Below are 17,995 nucleotides of genomic sequence, written 5' to 3' on the forward strand. Positions count from 1 at the left end.
CGGCATGCACTGAAATTCAAACATTCTCTCCTTTTAATTCAAACTTTTAAACAGTCAATGATGCGTGAATTAAAGACCAGGATGAACACATGGCTTAGGCTATCACTAGAATTTGAAGAAAAATGCTTTTTTTTAAATTGTTCAGTACCCCATGAAATTCGGGGAGGCAATTAGATGATATCCCCAAACAGAATGTTCAGACAACTGTGGAGAGGAAAAAGCAAGTCAACGTTTCAGTTTCATTAACTTTAATCAGAAATGGAATAATTCAGTGCAACATTAAAATTTCAAGGTCAGAGAGGTGGGTTTGCACTAATCACAACTGAGCATATAATTTAAATCTCTGTTTCAACTCGTTCAAATAAGACGCAACAATTCAATTAATTTTATAGCAAGAATAGTTAGCAAGACATTGAAATTCACAATGAATTAATAAGTATGCGTTGCCCGCTTCCTAGAAAACTGGAATAGCTCAACAGTTTAATAAAGCAAGGTATTCCTGACAGCATTTCCTGATTGTTCATGTGTGGACACAGAATATATCTGTGAGTTTCGGAAAAAACCAAGGCGTACATTGACTTTCCTGTGGTTTTGATTAGTTTAGAGATACAGCATGGAAACAGGCCCTACAGCCCATCTAGTCCACGCCGATCATTGACGACTCATTCACTCTACTTCTAATGTGTAGGAAGGAACTGCGGTTGCTGGTTTAAACTGAAGATAGATACAAAACGTTGGAGTAGCTCAGCGGGACAGGCATTCTCTCCAGAGATGCTGCCTGTCCCGTTGGGTTACTCCAGCATTTTGTATCTATCCTCACTCTAGTACTAAGTTATCCCACTTTCTCATCCACTCCCTACACTGGGCCACACTATGACTAGGGGCATTTTGCAGAGGTCCACTAACCTATCGTTGCACCACTGTGCCACAAGATAGAACATAGAACAGTACAGCACAGGATCTGGCCCTTTGGCCCACAATGTCAGTGCCAAACATGATGCCAAGGTAAACTAATCTCCTCTGCTTGCACGTGATCCGCATCCCTCCATATCGACATTCTCCAGAGATGCAGCTTTACCGGCTGAGTTACAAAAACATTTGTTGCCCTTTTTCCAGCTTCCTTCTCCACCCACCCCCTCAAACCCCCTCAACAATCAGTCTGAAAAAGCATCTTGACCCAAAACATCACATGTCCGTGTTCAGCAGAGATGCTGCTCGACCAGCTGAGTTACTCCAGCACTGTGTGATTACCTTTGGTATAAACCAGCATCTGCAGTTCTTTGTTTCTCCAGAGATGCTGCCCGACCCGCTGCTACTGCAGCGCTTTGTGTCCTTTTGTGTATTAACTAGCATCTGCAGTTCTTTGTTTCTGTAAAATAATGTGTGTGTATGTGTGTGCGTGTGTGCCCCTGGAGATGGGATCTGCCACAGGACTCCATCTCTGTGATGAGTCAGTCCACCTACGCAAGCACCAGAGCACGTCAGAAAACAGGACTGTCCATTTACAGCCAGTGGCAGGCAAGCTGACCGCTACTGCAGTCCTAAATTTAGAAAGTGTAGGAAGAAACTGCAGATGCTGATATAAACGGAAGATAGACACACACAGCTAGAGTAACTCAGTGGGTCAGACAGCATCTCCAGAGCAAATGAACAGGTGACGTTTCAGGTCGAGCCCCTTCACCAGACTGAGAGACAGGGGAGTGGGAAACGAGAAATATAGATGGTGATACAGAGAGATATAGAACAAATGAATGAAAGATATGCAAAAAAAGTAATAATGATAAAGGAAGCGGTCTATTGTTAGCTGTGGGCTAAGTGAAAACAAGTTTTACAGACAATGAAACCCAGCAGGACGACAGTGAAGTTAGTAACATTTAGAAAGGCTGGTTATCAATGGAGCTGCTCTGATCCAGGGCCCGCTCTGCAGTGGAGCAGTGCGGTTGGTTGGGTCTCATACATAAATTATCATTGTGATCTCCTGCTGATTCTGTTTGTGTTTCTGCATTAATAAATGTGTGACTCCAAGCTTTGACCTGTGCTTGTGAGGCGAGCGTTTCACACGCCAATTGTCAGCCGGAGAAGTTGGACAGTTGTTTCATGGTTATGCATGAATGAATCATTCACACGATTTATAAGAAACATTGATGCCATCTCAATGGGTGTTAAAACACGTACCTGTTTCCAATAGAGAGTGAAAAGACAGTATAGGCAATTTAAAATAGATTAAACAATAACCTATCAGTCAGTGTCTGTGGGAGGACCTTGTTTAGTTTAGAGACAAGGAACTGCAGATGCTGGTTTATCTCAAAGATGGATACAAAGTGCTGGAGTAATTCAACGGGTCAGGCAGCATCTCTGGAGAAAAAGGATGGACGGCTCTTCAGGTCAGGACCCTTCTTCAGGAATGTCACCCATCCTTTTTCTCCAGAGATGTTGCTGGGCCCGTTGAGTTACTCCAGCACTTTGTGTCTATCCTTGTTCTGTTTAGTTTAGTTTAGTTTAGAAATACAGCTTGGAAACAGGCCGCTCAGCCCATCATGTCCACGCCAACCATCGATCACACTTGTTCTGTTATCCCATTTTCTCATCCACTCCTTACATTCTAGGAGCAATTTGATAGAGGCTAATTAACCTACAAACCCGCACATCTTTGGGATGTGGGAGAAAACCGGAGCACCCGAAGGAAACCCACAAGGTCACAGGGAGAACGAACGTGCATACTACACACAGACAGCACGAGGTCAGGATCGAGCCCCGGGCCTCTGGCAATGTGGTTTAAGTTAACCTCAGCAGCAATGATACATGATCTATGATCTACTATGGACTGTCTATGGTTGCACTACGCACCTCAGTTCTGCACTGTTAAGTTGCTTTGTTTGTGATTATTAATTAATTGTATTATTAACTACTATATATTTGTCTGTGTGTTATTACAATCGTGGACCTATTAAGCAGCAGCAAGTAAGAATAAGCACTCTTGCCGAAACACTCTTGAATAAACACTACACCTAAACATACAATTCCAGGCAGTAATAATAATAATAATAATTAATAATTATATCATTAATTAGTTGTCCATCCTTTAATTAATGACAATTAATTCAGTAAATTGTAATTGAATAATTAATAATTCAATTATTATTTAATTTAATAGGTAAATTCAAAACCTATTGAATTTTGATATGCAACAAATGAACACAATTTATTCCACAAATTGTGGCTAAGATTGATACTTGGAAGTGTTATAGTTTTACTTCTACATTCAAGATACATAAAAATGTAGGAGGCATGTTCAATAAGGTGAACATGTTAAAACGTGCAACTCTTGAAATAACATGATGTACATAATGTTTTCCGTGGCATGTGATGTTTGAACAGTATGGCTTACAAAGTACATTCTGGTATTAGCCGTTCCAGGTGAAAGAGCAATAAATCACAGTGGCCTTACAGCGCCAAATACCTGGGCTCTTTCCTTACTGTGGGTGCTGTCTGCGCGGAGTTTGTACGTACTCCCTGTGACCGCGTGGGTTTTCTCTGGGTGCTCCGGTTTCCTCCCACATTCCAAAGACATACAGGTTTGTAGGTTAATTGGCTTCAGTAAATTGTCCCTAGTGTGTAATATGCAAAAGTGAGATATCACAGAACTGGTGTGAACTGATGATCGATGCTCAGCGTGCCAAAGGGTCTGTTTCCATGTTATCTCCCTAAAACTAAAAAGCTAAACCTAACATAGATTTAATCAGACCATCATTCCAACCTGAAATATAAATTTTAGGAACATTTCTCTTCCTTGATTTACAACCTGTGTAATTGATTTTTTTTTTTTTATAAAGCAGGCACGAGTTGTTCTTGGTGCTTCTTTGAATAGAGATCACATTAAAATGCTGCACCTCAGATGCTTTGTGATTGACATTAACAGGAAACACACATGCAATCAAGGGCCCAAATTAATTTTTATTTTCACACAACATAGTAAATTTATTTTGTGAGGTTCTCCTGCAAGTAAATCTGCAATGAAGATGTATCTTGTGGTGGTCACCCGCACCTTCCATCCACGATGAAGTTGTCTTGAGGGCATGTGATGTCCAGAACAGGGGCAGTTCCTTGCTGCCGTGTACAATACAATGCAGGGATGCCAGACCATTATAAAGAGCACTGTTGGCTCGTTTCCTTTATCATCAGTACTTTTTTGCATATCTTTCATTCATTGTTCTTTATCTCTCTACATCAGCATCTATATCTCTCATTTCCCTTATCCCTAACCAGTCTGAAGAAGGGTCTCGGCCCGAAACATCACCCATTCCTTCTCTCCAGAGATGCCACCTGTCCCTCTGAGTTACTCCAGCTTTTTGTGTCTCTCTTCGGTTTAAACCAGCATTTGCAGTTCCTTCTTACACAATATAAAGAGCAGCTATTTGGCATCCAGCTTTCTCATTTTTCATGCATTTCACCATCTCCACGAAAGGCTCAGATCGGACACACTGTTCAAAGGGGATTCACTTTCCATCAATCAGTCTCGCATCAGCAACTTTTTGCCAATTCACAGTAAGGAATGCAAACCTAGAAACCCCACGCCTTCTCATACGCCAAAAATTGGAAAAAAAAAGCTTCCATTTATATGGCCCCCAATATATCCCTTTCAGAATATCAAAGTGCTTTACAGCCAACAAACCACTGTTTTTTGTTTTTTTTAACTTTAGATTAGTTTAATATCGTCACGTGTGCCGAGGCACAGGGAAAAGACCGAGAGAAAAAAATGCTTTTCGTAGGGAAAGAGGTGAAAGAAAAACTAGAGACGCATCATGGAAACAGGCCCTTCCACTCACAGAGTCTGTGCCTACCTGTGATCACCCCGTATTCTAGCACTATCCTATACCCTAGGGACAATTTACAATTTACAATTTACAGAAGCCCATTAACCTACAAACCTGTACGTCTTTGGAGGGTGGGAGGAACTAGTGCTGGAGTAACTCAGCGGAACAGACAGGATCTCTGGAGAGAAGGAATGGATGGCGTTTTGGGCCGAGACCCTTCTTCAGAACAAGAGGATTACCTGATACTAATGGCGTGTTAATATTGCATGAATTGTTTGTATTTTCATTTAATCCATCTGATCAAAATAAAATGTCTACATGGTCATTGCACGGTTCTTTCGTACTTTGATTAGTTTATTTTGGCCAGACTAGAAAGATTTATCTAAGTTTATTGTAATAAATAAAAACATCAATACAATTGAATAACTTCCAGGGCTGTTGTGAGGGAATTATTCAACACCAAAGAATTCTAGATGATTATTCGTGTAAGAATTTGATTTCTATTGGATTCTCCTAGCAAGACAACTAAATATTCCAGTAAATTTTACTCAAGCCTCCGAGCACTGATGGTGAACATTTACTCTAATAATATTGGCGAGGCAAGCAATTCTCGCTGTTCTCGGGTAAAATATGTTGACAGTTTCTAATATATTTGCAAGTACAGGAAGGTAGAAATACAGAGCTGCTCCTCCATTGCTCTCCTTGTCAGTACCTTTGGCCATGAACTATTGGTATTTAACCAAGAATTTAAAACTAGAAATGGCTGCATTTCCTCCTTGAAAGTGGCTTCATGGGTGGATAGGGTGATCAAAAAGGCTTTCATAGAAACATAGAAACATAGAAAATAGGTGCAGGAGTAGGCCATTCGGCCCTTTGAGCCTGCACCGCCATTCAATATGATCATGGCTGACCATCCAACTCAGTATCCCATACCTGCTTTCTCTCCATACCCCCTGATCCCTTTAGCCACAAGGGCCACATCTAACTCCCTCTTAAATATAGCCAATGAACTGGCCTCAACTACCATCTGTGGCAGAGAATTCCACAGATTCACCACTCTCTGTGTAAAAAATGATTTTCTCATCTCGGTCCTAAAAGACTTCCCTCTTATCCTTAAACTGTGACCCCTTGTTCTGGACTTCCCCAACATCGGGAATAGTCTTCTTGCATCTACCCTGTCCAACCCCTTAAGAATTTTGTAAGTTTCTATAAGATCCCCCCTCAATCTCCTAAATTCTAGCGTGTACAAGCCAAGTCTATCCAGTCTTTCTTCCTATGAAAGTCCTGCCATCCCAGGAATCAGTCTGGTGAACCTTCTCTGTACTCCCTCTATAGCAAGAATGTCTTTCCTCAGATTAGGGATTTCCCGCACATTGGCCTTCGTCAGTCTGAGCAATAAGTATAGAGGTTTTTAAGTCATGTTGCAGTTATATAAGACGTTGGTGAGGCCGCATTAAGAGGAATGTGTTCAGTTCTGGGCACCATGTTTTAGGAAAGATGTTGTCAAGCTGGAAAGGGTACAGACAAGATTTATGAGGATGTTGCCAGGATTTGGGGCCCTGAGCAATAGGGAGAGGTTGAGCAGGCTAGGACCCCTACACCCTGGAGCACAAGAGGATGAGGGGTGATCTTATAAAGCTGTACAAAATCATGAGAGGAATAGATTGGGTAAATGCACAGAGTCTCTTGCCCAGCGTAGGGGAATCGATTACCAAATGGCATGGGTTTAAGGCGAGGGGGGAGAGATTTAATAGGAACCTGAGGGGTACGTTTTTACACAAAGGGTGGTGGGTGTATGGAGCGAGCTGCCGGAGGAGATAGTTGAGGCACGTACTATCGCAACAGTTAGGAAACATTTAGACAGGGCAGCAGATGAGATTGAGTCACGAGAGCCAGAGAATTCAGGAAAGCCTTCGCATCTCCTCTTTTCCTATCGTCTATCCCATGCCCCGAGTGTCCCCAGCGTGCGCCATCAATGGTTGGTCATTAAGGTGGCACAGTGGTGCAGCAGTAGAGTTGCTGCCTTACAGCTTCAGAGTCCTAGGTTCGATCCTGACGACTGGCGTTGTCTGTATGGTGCTCCCTGTGACTGCATGGGTTTTCTCCAGATGCTCCAATTTGCTCCCACACTCCATAGACGTACGGGTTTGTAGGTTGACACAAAAATTTGGAGTAATGGGCCTGTCCCACTTTGGCAATTTTATCAGCATCTGCCAGCGACTGTCATAGTCGTAACAGGTCACCGATAAACCGGTGACTGGACTAATGGGCCTGTCCCTTAGGCAATTATTTAGCCAATTGCCGGCGAATACGACATCGAAATTCACCGAAGTCAGCACCGGCAACAACCTACGTCACCTGGCGACACCCTACGACATCTTGTCCACTGCCTACATTAACCTGGCGACAACCTACATCAGCACCTACATCAAACTATGCTCATTTGGCGTCAAACCCAAGGTCGTCACTGTCGCTGAAACTTTTTCAACATGTTAAAAAATTTCGGCGATCAGAGAGACGCTACGACTCTTTGGGTGACTGAGGAGACTACTCATGACCATACAGGTCATACCCCAGCGACCATGTGGCAACCTCATAGTCTCCTGTAGTCTCCTAAAAAGTCACCTAAGTGGGACAGGCCCATAACCTAGTGGCACAGGCAGCATCTCTGCAGAAAAGGAATGGGTAAGGTTTCAGGTCGAGACTCTTCTTCAGACCTAATTGGTTTTTATTTGAAAAAATAATAAATTGGCCCAAGTGTGTGGGGTGATTGGTGGTCAGCATGGCCTCTGTGGGCCAAAGGGCCTGTTTCCATCCTCTATCTCTAAAGTCTTGCCAGCCACACTTGGGCTTACCAACGAAGGTTAGACAATGGATGGTTAACTGATTTGTGAGCGTTACATTTTCTGGTGGTGATTTTCACTGCAGTTCAGTGACAACACAGTTCCCACCAGTCTGTGGATGTTTGACGAATTCCTGGCAGTCTGGTTCTGGTGACCGTTACTACTGCCAGTGAGAACAACGAACTTCCGTCACCCCATGTGTAGAGGAAGGAACTGCAGATGCTGGTTTAAATCGAAGATAGACACAAAATGCTGGCTTAACTCAGCGGGACAGGCAGCTTCTCTGGAGGGAAGGAATGGGTAACATTTCGAGTTGAGACCCGTCTTCAGTCTGAAGAATGGTCTCAATGTGAAACTTCAGTCTGTGGCTTCAGTCTGAAGAGGGTCTTAACCTGAAACGTCACCCATTCCTTCCCTCCAGAGATGCTGCCTGTTCCGCTGAGTTACTCCAGCATTTTGTTTCTATCTTCCATCACACCATTTGCAGGAGGCCCCCTTCCACTTGCTGCAATTTTTCGAAGAAAATAAAAGTTTTAACAGAGATCTTGCTGCCGTTATTTATGCATCAGCTCCCCTCTATTTCACAGCTGTTAAATAAATTAGGTGCTGACTTAACACTTCTTTCATTTCTTTACACAAAAAAGGGAATGGCAGAACGAGTGAACTAATCTAATTTGCAATTCTTCCTTCTTTCCAGGGTTATACCAGCATCTACTTTGACATTTGGAGTTTGTTACGGTCAACTTGATATTCCATTAATTGGAGGTAGACAAAAATGCTGGAGAAACTCAGCGGGTGAGGCAGCATCTATGGAGCGAAGGAAATAGGTAACGTTTCGGGTCGAGACCCTTCATCAGACTGATGTGAGGATGTGGGGGGGGGGGGGGGGGGAGAAATAAGGAAGAGGTGGAGACAGTGGGCTGAGGGAGAGCTGGGGAGGGGAGGAGAAAGCAGGGACTACGTGAAATTGGACAAGTCAATTTTCATACCGCAGGGGTGTAAACTGCCCAAGCGAAATATGAGGTGCTGCTCCTCCAATTTACGGTGGGCCTCACTCCAGCCATGGAGGAGGCCCAGGACAGAAAGGTCGGATTCGGAATGGGAGGGGGAGTTGAGATGCTGAACCACCGGGAGATCAGGTTGGTTTTTGCGAACCGAGCGGAGGTGTTGGGCGAAGCGATCGCCAAGCCTACGCTTGGTCTCACCGATGTAGAGCAGCTGACACCTAGAGCAGTGGATGCAACAGATGAGGTTGGAGGAGGTGCAGGTGAACCTGTGCCGCAACTGGAAAGACTGCTTGGGTCCTTCAATGGAGTCATGGGGGGAGGTAAAGCGACAAGTGTAGCACTTCCTGCGGTTGCAGGGGAAAGTGCCAGGAGAGGGGGTGGTTTGGGTGGGAAGGGACGAATTGACCAGGGAGTTACGGAGGGAGCGGTCTCTGCGGAAAGCAAACAGGGGAGGAGATGGGAAGATGTGGCCAGTGGTGGGATCCCGTTGGAGGAGGTGAAAATGTCAAAGGATTATTTGTTGTATGTGACGGCTGGTAGGGTGGAAGGTGAGGACAAGGGGAACTCTGCCTTTGTTACGAGTGGGGGGATGGGGAGTGAGAGCAGAGTTACGGGATATAGAAGAGACCCTGGTGAGAGCCTCATCTATAGTAGAAGAGGGGAACCCCCGTTCCCTGAAGAATGAGGACATTTCCGATGCCCTGGTTTGAAACACCTCATCCTGGGTGCAGATGCGACGTAGACGGAGGAATTGGGGGTAGGGGATGGAGTCCTTATAGGAAGCAGGGTGGGAAAAAGTATAGTCCAGATGGCCATGGAGTCAGTGGGTTTATAGTAGATGTCGGTACAGTAGTCTATCACCTGCGATGGAGATAGTGAGGTCTAGAAATGGTAGGAAAATGTCGGAAATGGTACAGGTGTATTTGAGTACCGGATGGAAGTTAGTGGTGAAATGGATGAAGTCAGTGAGTTGTGCATGGGTGCAGGAGGTAGCACCAATGCAGTCATTGATGTAACGGAGGTAGAGTTTGGGGCTAGGGCCTTGGTACGCCTCGAACAAAGATTGTTCGACATATCCTACAAAGAGGCAGGCATAGCTGGGGCCTATGATGTCTTATGTAGATGGAGCTTCATCTCTCCCATCATGTACCACCACTCTGCTCATTTCCCCTCCTTCATACTCATATCCTATCCCCGAGCCCCCATTTTCCACTCTCCTTTCCGCTCTCCCTGCCCCTTTCCACCAGTATCCCTCCCTCTGTCTTTACATTCCTCTCCTCCTTTTGTCTCCTTTTCACCTTCTGCCTTTTTCACCTACTTCACCCATCTGCTGATCTAACCCTCTCTCACCTGTATCCACGTATCACTTTCAAGTCTTTGTCCTGCTCCCACCTCTCTTTTGTATCTTTCTCCCCCCCTCCCATGCCATCAGTCCAAAGAAGGGTCCCAACCCGATACGCTGTCTGACCATTTCCTCCACAGATGCTACCTGACCCGTTGAGTTCTTCCATCACTTTGTGGTTTTTGTCTCCTATTAACCTCTACCCTTTCTCACTCTCTACACCCATCTACCAATTCAACTCTTCCTCACCTGTAACCACCTATCATCTTGCCATGCTCCTCTTTTTTCCAGCTTCCTTCCATGACTCCAACCAGTTTGAAGAAGAGTCCCGACCCGAAGAAGGGTCCCGACGTGAAGAAGGGTCTCGACCCGAAATGTTGTCCGTCCATTCCCTCCACAGAGGGTGGAGGGGATGGACACTGCCCAGTCCATCATCGGCTCTGACCTTCCTTCCATCGAGGGGATTTATCGCAGGCGCTGCCTCAAAAAGGCTGGCAGTATCATCAAAGACCCACAACATCCTGGCCACACACTCATCTCCTTGCTACCTTCAGGTAGCAAGTATAGGAGCCTGAAGACTGCAACAACCAGGTTCAGGAATAGCTACTTCCCCACAGCCATCAGGCTATTAAACCTGGCTCGGACAAAACTTTGATTATTAATAACCAATTTTCTGTTATTTGCACTTTATCATTTTATTTATTCATGTGTGTATATATTTATATTATAGTATATGGACACATTGATCTGTTTTGTAGTCAATGCCTACTATGTCCTATCAGGGACAAATGACAATAAACTCACTTGAACTTGAACTTGAGATGCTACCTGACCCGTTGAGTTCTTCCATCACTTTGTGGTTTGCTGGTATCTGGGTTGATGTAGGGGTGGTGATTAAGTAACAACTGCTAGTATCACCATTCACAAATCTTTTTTATCGTTCCCCCCCCTGACTACAACTGAGAAGTGTATCTCCTACCACACAGCCACCATCTCCACTACCACCCCTTTCGGCTGTTCGACTTACAACACTGAATCCTTTAACACATAACATGGAACGTCTGTGGCAGATTGAATAACTGCTGGTAGCTGCAAGAAATTAGTCAATAGAATTCTCTTCTGTCAAGTTCATTGTCCTTTATGAGTTAATAAATAATGGATATGAGGAACTAAATACAAATACTTATTATTTATTGAAACAAATAACATCTGTGCGAATGCAAGCAATCACTCTAAAAGGCACATTGATCAGAGGAGCTCCAATATTATGAATCTCAGTGGGAAGCAATAAAGGAACAATGTGGATCTATTCGAGAAGTGTGTTGGGTACAGTTTATTAGTATCAAACCTTCTCCTGGGACAGCGTGCAGTCTGCCTATTCTTATCACTAACCTTCTCTGTATAAGATCAGAGGTTGGGTAGACTTGGTGTTTATTTTCTGGTGCGCAGGAGGCTGAAGGGTGATCTTATAAAGGTGTATAAAACCACGAGGGGAATAGACAGGGTGAATGCACAAAGTCTTTTACTTTTTTATTTTATTATTTTAATTTATTAGAAGTAAGTACAGTAATGTGGCACCAAGGTGCCAAATATATATTGGCATGTTACATTTTATGTACAGCTTCATTTTTTTTTTAAATAATAAAAGAGAGAAAGAGAGAATAGATAATAGAAAATAGAAAAACATGTGATGTATGGTGTGTGAAAAAGAAAAGGGAAGAAAGAGAGAAAGTGAGAGAAAAAAAAAAGAGAAAAGAAAAAAAAATTGTTTTAAAGGAGAAAGAGAAAGAGTAGAAAGTAGGAGATAGGAGATAGGAGATAGGTATTTATATTCTTGACCAGTCTTTTACTGAGAGTAGTGGAATCAAGAAAGGCGTCACATAGGTTTACGGTGAGAGGGGAGAGATTTAACAGGAGCCTGAGGGGAAGCTTTTTCACACAGAGGGTGGTGGGTATATGGAATGAGCTAATAAAGGAGGTAGTTGAAGTAGATACTATCAGTGTTGAAAAGACATTTGGACAGGTACATGGATCGATAGGTTTAGGTGGACATGGGCCAAATGCAGGCAGATGGGACAAGTGTAGATGGGGCTTGTTGGTCAACATGGGCAACTTGGGCCAAAGGGCCTATATTCATGCTGTATTTCTTTATGACCCAATGAATGTATTAAAGGAAGGCACAGGTTAATCAAGGACAGTAACTAGCATGTCTTAGTTGACAAACTAACTTAACTTTTATGAGGACATAACAGAAAGATGGGAGAGGGTGGTCTCTGGAATGTAGACACAAGGAACTGCAGGTGCAGGTTTATGAATAAAGACACTCAGTGGGTCAGGCACCATCTCACACTGATATTTTGGGTCGGGAAGAGGGTCTGAAGAAGGATCCCGACCTGAAAGGTCACCTGTCCATGTGTTCCAGAGATGCTGGCTGACCCGCTGAGTTACTCCAATGCTTTGCGGTCCAATCAATGTAGCTTGTGCAAATTTTAGCGAGGTTTTTGACAAGATATTACTTAGCAGGTTAGTCAATAAAGTGATAACTTATGAGATTCACAGGAAGTGGCAAATTGATCCAAAATTGTGGCAGTAATTGGGAAGCAAAAGGGTGATGGCTGACAGATGAATCTACAATGCGTCAAATTAAATCTAGACATTTGGGTGGATATAAATCAAGGGATAAATAAGGGTCACTGAAGGTTATGGAACGTATCCTCCGGGAACCTCAGATATATCAGGATAGGTCAATAAAATAGTTTAAAAGGAATAAAGAATGTGTTTCTTTATTGGCCAAGGCCAGAGAATATAAAAAGCCTGAATGGTAAGATAAAATTATATCCACTAAGTCTAAGAGTGGCACAGTGGCACGGATGGTAAAGCTGCTTCCTCATATTGCTAGAGACTCGTGTTCCATCCTGACCTCGGGTGCTGTCCGTGTGGAGTTTGCACGTTCTCTCTGTGACAGTATGGGTTTTCTCTGTGAACTCCGGTTTCCTCCCACATTCCAAAGTCATGTGGGTTTGTAGGTTAATTGACTTCTGTAAATTGCCCATAGTGTGTAGGGAGTGGATGAGAAAGTGGGATGACGTAGAAATAGTGTAAGTGGATGATCGAGAGTCGGCATGGATGCAGTGAGCCGAAGGGCCAGTTTCCATGCTGTATCTTTCAATCAATCAGTCAATTAACTACATACAATACTGTTTAGGCTACAGATTGGGGAATGTGAGCAGTTCTGGTCACCACTTTGCAAGAATGTGGTTATATTAGAGAGGGTGCAGAAAAGACTCATCTGGGTGTAGTCAGGAGTGGAAAATGACATAGGAAAGATCGAATAGGCTAGAGATGCTCTCTTTGACACAGCGGAGGCTGAAGGGCTGAAAAAATCCATCATTGTACCGGTACCAAAAAATGCCTCCCCAGCCTGTCTGAATGACTACCGTCCGGTGGCCCTTACCTCGGTAGTCATGAAATGCTTTGAGAGGCTGGTGAAGAAACTCATCGGCGCCTTCCTCCCTCGGAACATGGACCCGTTGCAGTTCGCATACCATCCGAACAGATCCACGGACGATGTGGTCTCCCAGGTCTTGCACACCACTCTCTCACATCTGGACAGCCAGAAGGGGGGCTACGTGAGGATGCTGTTCATAGACTACAGTTCAGCCTTCAACACGATAGTCCCCACCAGACTGGCCGGGAAGCTAATGGAATTGGGGCTCAACACCCCCCCCCTGTGTGCCTGGGTCCTGGACTTTCTCACCGCCAGGCCCCAGGTAGTCAAGATGGGAGGGAATACATCGAAGTCCCTCACCCTGAGCACAGGACCGCCCCAGGGTTGCGTCCTCAGCCCCCTATTGTACTCCCTGTGCACACATGACTGTGCGGCTAGGTTCAGCTCCAACTCAATAATTAAGTTTGCTGATGACACTGTGGTGGTGGGCCTGATCTCAGACAACGACGAGAAGGCCTACCGGGAGGAGGTGGCTGATCTAGCACTCTGGTGCCAGGATAACAGCCTCCTCTTGAACATCAAAAAAACGAAGGAGCTGATCATGGACTTTAGGAGGGCACATCATCCGAGGACGTACACTCCATTGAGGATAAATGGGGATCCTGTGGATAGGGTGAACTGTTTTAAATATCTGGGAATCCACATCTCCGAGGATATGACATGGGCATCACATGCCTCAGCACTCGTGAGTAAGGCAAGGCAGTGCCTTTACCACCTCAGGCAATTGAGGAAATTCAGAGAGTCTCCGAGGATCCTCCAGTGCTTCTACGCAGCGGCGGTGGAAAGCATCTTGTCCGGGAACATTACCATCTGGTTTGGGAATTGCTCTGCCAAGGACAAGAAGGCTCTGCAGAGAGTTGTGCGTTCGGCTGAACGCACTATGGGAATTTCACTTGCCCCCTTGCAGGAACTATACATCAGGAGGTGCAACTCCAGAGCCAACAATATCATGAGAGACCCCTTCCACCCCTGCAACGGACTGTTCCAGCTGCTACGGTCAGGCAAACGCCTCCGTTGCCATGCGGTGAGAATGGAGAGGTTGAGAAGGAGTTTCTTCCCAGAGGCCATTCGGACTGTAAACGCCTATCTCACCAGTGACTAACGTTTTTCCTTCCATTATTTATTATGTAAAATAATATGTGTGTTATGATTGTGTTTATAGTTTTTTTGGTTGTTTGGTTGTTTGTCTTTTGCACAAAAGTCCGCGAGCATTGCCACTTTCATTTCACTGCACATCTCGTATGTGTATGTGACAAATAAACTTGACTTGACTTGACTTGACTTGAGGGAGAATTTATTGAGTTGTGTATATTTACAAAGAACCTTAGCAGGGCTCATTTCATGTTAAGGGGGTCAAGAAGCAAGATGCATGGATTTCAGGTAATTGGAAGAAGGATTAAAGAGGAGATTACATTTTGTTTTCTCCCAGAGGTGGTAGGTTTCTGCAACTCATTGCTTGAGGGGATGGTAGAGGAAAATAAACCTTTACTTTTATAAAATACTTGGATCTAGACTTAAAGAATTGGGCCAGAAGAAGGGAAACGGCCAAGGAGTCCTTTCTGAAAAAATATAGATCTAAAAAGCCAAATGACCCCCTCTTGATTGATTGAAAGATAGAGCATGGAAACAGGCCCATCGGCCCACCAAGTCGACACCAGCCAATGATGACCCATTCAAAGATAGACACAAACTGCTGGAGTAACTCAGTGGGTGAGTTAGTATAAACCGGCATCTGCAGTTCATTTGTTTTTACATGTGATCACCCATTCATACTAGTTCTATGTTATCCCACTTTTGCATCCACTGCCTACATACAAGGGGGGATTTACAGAGGTTATTTAACCTACAAATTCGCACGTCTTTGGAATCTGAGAGGAAGCTGCAGCACCTGGAGGAAACCCATGCGGTCACTGGGAGAGCATGCAAATTCCACGCAAGCAGCACCCGAGGTCAGTATCGAACTCGGGCCTCTAGCGCTGTGAGGTAGCGGATCTACCAGCCGCGCTGCTATGTCGCCCTATATTTCTGATGATTCTGTGAAATTATTGAACAGGAATACCATGCATGACACCCACCATCCATCCCACTGCTGGTATAAAGCCCAATGCAATGATTTAAAACTTACCTCTACACTGAATCATTGCATTGATTGGGTATATCTACTTAGGGAGTTGAAATGGAGAAATTTCTCCATTTTAGTCCAGTCATATATAACTCAGCCTTCTGGAGCCTTTGAATTGATTTTGAATATATTGACATGATACAAAGTGAAATGTACATTCTACAAATTAAACTTCAGCCATAAAATTCACCCAGTTGTCCTGATTCCATCAATATGACGGTTATTGATCAGGATTTGTACACTGGGACTATATCAGTCACATTATTATACACCAGGCAGGATAACTAACTCCATTCTTGTTCTGTGCAGGAAGGAACTGCAGATGCTTGTTTACATTGAAGATATCCATAAAATGCTGGAGTAACTCAGCGGGTCAGGCAGCATCTCTGGAGAAAAGGAATAGGTGACGTTTCGGGTTGAGACGCTTCTTCAGACTGAGAGTCAGGGGAGAGGGAAACTAGAGGTAGCAATGCCAGCTGGAATCTGATGTAATTTATTTTATTTTAGTTTAGTTTATTGTCATTTCTACCGAGGTACAGTGAAAAGCTTTATGTTGTGTACTATCAAGTTAGCGGAAAGCCTATACATGATTACAATTAAGTCATCCACAATGTACAGATACAGGAAGAAGGGTATGAAGTTGGTGCAAGATAAACTCCAGTAAAGTCCGATTAAAGATAGTCTGAGGGTCTCCAAAGAGGTAGATGGTAGTTCTGGATCACTCTCTATTTGGTGGTAGGATGGATCAGTTGCCCGAAAACAGCTGGCAAGAAACTGTCCCCGAATCTGGAGGCTTGCATTTTCACATTTCAGTACCTCTTGCCTGATGGGAGAGGGGATAAGAGGGAGTGACTGAGGTGAGACTCATCCTTGATTATACTGGTGGTGTAGATGGAGTCAATGGAAGGGAGGTTGTTTTGTGTAAAGGTCTGGGCTGCATCCACAATTCTCAGAAATTTCTCGCGGTCTTAGATGGATGCATCCCGATAAAATGCTTTCTATGCCACATTTGTCGAAATTGGTGAGAGATGGGGCCTGTCAGCCTGGGAAGGCAGTCCATCTAGGAGAGGGAAAACTCTGATTTAAAGCCTCCACTGCCTTGTGGCCATATCCAGTCATGGAAAAGGCTCCAGGAGTAAACCTCAAGAAAATCCAGAGTCAGAGCCCCTAAGGCAGTTCGTCGTTGTCTACAAACTCGTTCTGGTAGCTCCTGGGATGGCGCTGGTGCCAAACTGTAATGGCCCTGCTGTTCCTTTAGATCGATCAGCAACGTGGAGGGGAGGGGGGGGGGGGGGCCGTGCTGCATGGGCAACAGCCTGTCCTCCATATGACATCGCCCAGGCTTGCATCTGACTACACATCACCTGCACACTAGGATGCGTCACCCATGGCCAGTCATGACCGAGGGAGCCTACAACTGGTGAGACTGGTGGGGGACATGCCAAACTTCCAAAGCCTACTAAAGAAGTTGAGGCATTGGTGTGCTTTCTTGGCCATTGCTTGACATGGCTAGTCCAGGACAAGTTACTGGTGATATTTACTCCTAGCAACTTTAAGGTTCGGTTTCGAGAAACATCATGGAAGAGGTTATGTCTGACTACCCTAACAGCTCCTAGACCAGGTTGAGGTGCTATGTAAGTCAAGATATGGATGTTTAGTTTTAATTTAGTTGAGATATGCAGCATGGAAACAGGCCCTCCGGGATACCGAGTCCAAGCCAACCATCGATCAACCTAGTTCTACGTTCATTGTTCCCACTATCCCCAGTGGTGTTAAATTGCCTGAATTTAACAGACTCTGTACTCTGATCCACATCAGTTTGGTTTCAGTAGCATCTTCCTGCTTCTCATCAGCAAGGAAAATAATTATTTCCACCGTCTCAATCGAGGGATTGCGAAGAGAATGTCCCCGGCGTGCCCGCGACTCCATTTCCATCGCTTCCTCCGCAGCCAGCTCGATAGATAGCGATAATGCACTACAGAGTGTCTTTAAATAGCTAGCAGCGACTGAGCCGACCGCACCATCACTACACCCACTCAGCCTAATTGCTCGGGAAATCCGGAAACATTACCTCTGGGTTAAAGAGGCTCTTGCAAAGGCGTCGTAGCGGATCCGTGTCTGACGCCACCGCTCCCAGGCCACTGAAAGCTGGAAAATCCGCCCTCGGTGCCTGAGCAGGGAGAACGCGTGCGGGTCCCGCCGCCCCATGTCATACCGATGCATACACTTGACATTTTTGGGGACCTTGTCCCACCTGCCTTAGTCCAAACATCAACGGGCGTATGAAACGAAAGCAGTTGCAACACATTGTTCACTAGTCTATTGTGTTCGCTATCAGTCACAGTTCCACACACGATCA

The sequence above is a fragment of the Amblyraja radiata genome, chromosome 25 (assembly GCF_010909765.2).
Source record: "Amblyraja radiata isolate CabotCenter1 chromosome 25, sAmbRad1.1.pri, whole genome shotgun sequence".
Classification (NCBI taxonomy): Eukaryota; Metazoa; Chordata; class Chondrichthyes; order Rajiformes; family Rajidae; genus Amblyraja; species Amblyraja radiata.